The sequence below is a fragment of the Engraulis encrasicolus genome, chromosome 1 (assembly GCF_034702125.1).
Source record: "Engraulis encrasicolus isolate BLACKSEA-1 chromosome 1, IST_EnEncr_1.0, whole genome shotgun sequence".
NCBI classification, from domain to species: Eukaryota; Metazoa; Chordata; class Actinopteri; order Clupeiformes; family Engraulidae; genus Engraulis; species Engraulis encrasicolus.
Genome location: NC_085857.1, coordinates 14305475 through 14307974, shown reverse-complemented (window position 1 = coordinate 14307974; position 2500 = coordinate 14305475). Strand labels below are relative to the sequence as shown.

The following is a 2500-nucleotide window of genomic DNA, read 5'->3' as shown; positions in this document are numbered from 1 at the left end:
AGTGTGTATTGTGACAACATGAAATGTAATTAAATGATATTCAATTGTATAAAATTGATAAAATTACTATCACGATATAAACGATATAACAGAAAGGGCACAATATACACTTTTATATCACGATAACGATATATAATCGTCATATTGCCCAGCCCTAAGAAGGATGATGCAGAGAGTGAACAAAACATTCATTAAAACATTCAATGAATTTGTTCTACAGCAATGCACGGTTAAACCATTCCAAACTATGCCCTTCTACTCTTCCACCACATCATACAAACTTCATCAGATTCAGAATGGGCTTATTAGAAAATCACTAACATGTTACAACTGCATATTATCTGTGGGTTCAAAAGAAACAGAGACTTATTGTAAAGAAAGCAATGCAGAGATGGAACAGAGAGGCATGGACATTGTGAGAGAGAGAAAAGGAGAGAGAGAAAGAGAGAGAGAGACAGAAAGAGAGAGAGAGGGAGGGAGGGAGAGAAAGAAAGAAACAAAGAGGGAGAGAGATAAAGAAAGAAAAAATGAAAAAAGAGAAAGAGAAAGAAAGAGGAAAAATAGAGGGAGGGGGGGGGGTGTCCAGATGGACCTGGAGTAGCGCGAGTGAAAGAGGGGGAGTCTAAATGCGATTACGCTCTCCATAATCACCTGCATTATTACATTACAATCAATAACACTCATTAGTCACATTTAGTTAGCTCAGGCTTGCCGCTCTCACGGCAAGCACCCTCATCAAAGACACACACGCTCACACACACACACACACACACACACACACACACACACACACACACACACACACACACACACACACACACACACACACACACACACACACACACACACACACACACACACACACACACACACACACACACACACACACGAGCATGCTCACATACTGTACACACGCACACACACAAGCACAAGCGCACATGCACACGCACACGCACACAAAAGCACACACACACACACACACACACACACACACACACACACACACACACACACACACACACACACACACACATGCACGAGCATGCTCACATACTGTACACACGCACGCACACACACACACAAGCACAAGCGCATGCGCACATGCACACGCACACAAAAGCATACACAAACAAGAATTCAGACACACATGAGTACATGAAAGGCACGCACACACACACACATTATTGTACACACTTATTGTACACACTATTGTACACACTTACGCACGCACAGACACACACATACGCAGCATAGACACACATAGTGCAGTCTGTGAACACCACCTACATACATTCAAATCAACTCACTCACCGCACACCAAGACTACCTTTGGCCTATCGGGAAGGCACAGCAGATTGGCGTTTGTCTGTTTCCACACGCACGCACGCACAAGAGCTCTCCCTCTCTCTCACCCCACCCCCAAAAGAAAAACCCACACAAAACAGGTGCATACAATACTTACACACATTCAGGCACACTTGAAGTCACTTGTATGTAAGCGTAGGCGTAAACCCATTGTTGTGTGGTGCGTCTGCATACAGTACATGCTAAGTATGTACTTTTGAAATCTGATATGCTTCCATTATATGAATAAATCAATTGTGTAAGATTTCATACAATGGACACAAAAAAAATATAAAAGAAAGAGGAGAAATGGGGATGAATGATAGAATGAGAAGTAGAGAGTAGGGAAGAACAAGACGAAAAAGACAGACTGACAAAAACAAGACAAAACTGAACATATGCACAGGGACACACAGCGGGGAGAGAAATGAGCAAGAAAAGAAAAGTGAGAGATGGGAGAAAAGGAGAGAGGGAGAGCATAAAATTTTTAAAAAAATGACAGGGTGGGAGACGGAGGGAAAGATGGCCTCACTGCAGGAGGGTAATGCTGGGAGCGGTCAAACGTGATCCATGAGCCTGGCAGGGGATATGATGATGGGAGGGGGGGGGGGATGGGCAAGGGGCCAGGCCAGGCAGGACAAGGAGGGAGCTGGAGGAGGAGGCTGGCAGGGTGGGGTATCGCAGGGTGGGAGGAGGAGGGAGGTGGAGGAGGAGGCTGGCAGGGTGGGGTATCGCAGGGTGGGAGGAGGAGGGAGGTGGAGGAGGAGGCTGGCAGGGTGGGGTATCGCAGGGTGGGAGGAGGAGGGAGGTGGAGGAGGAGGCTGGCAGGGTGGGGGTATCGCAGGGTGGGAGGAGGAGGGAGGTGGAGGAGGAGGCTGGCAGGGTGGGGTATCGCAGGGTGGGAGGAGGAGGGACACAGGAGGTGGAGGAGGAGGCTGGCAGGGTGGGGGTATCGCAGGCTGGGGGGAGGAGGAGGGACACAGGAGGGCAGAAGATGGGCAAAGAGGATGGGTGGGTGATGAAGGCAGGGTATGTGGATGGCTGGAGGGGTGGAGAGGGAGGGATGATGGGCTAGGCAGGCCAGGCAGGGTGGGTGATGGGGGACACAGGAGGGCAGAAGGCAGGCAAGGAGGGTGTTCCAGGATGGATGGATGGA

General features: G+C 48.6%; 1 protein-coding gene across 2 annotated transcripts in view; it reads right to left on the bottom strand.

Moving 5' to 3' along the window:
- LOC134448157 (signal-induced proliferation-associated 1-like protein 2) overlaps positions 1-2500 on the bottom strand; it is a 202612-nt gene that overhangs the window by 51816 nt on the left and 148296 nt on the right. The gene's annotated exons all lie outside the window — the stretch shown is intronic.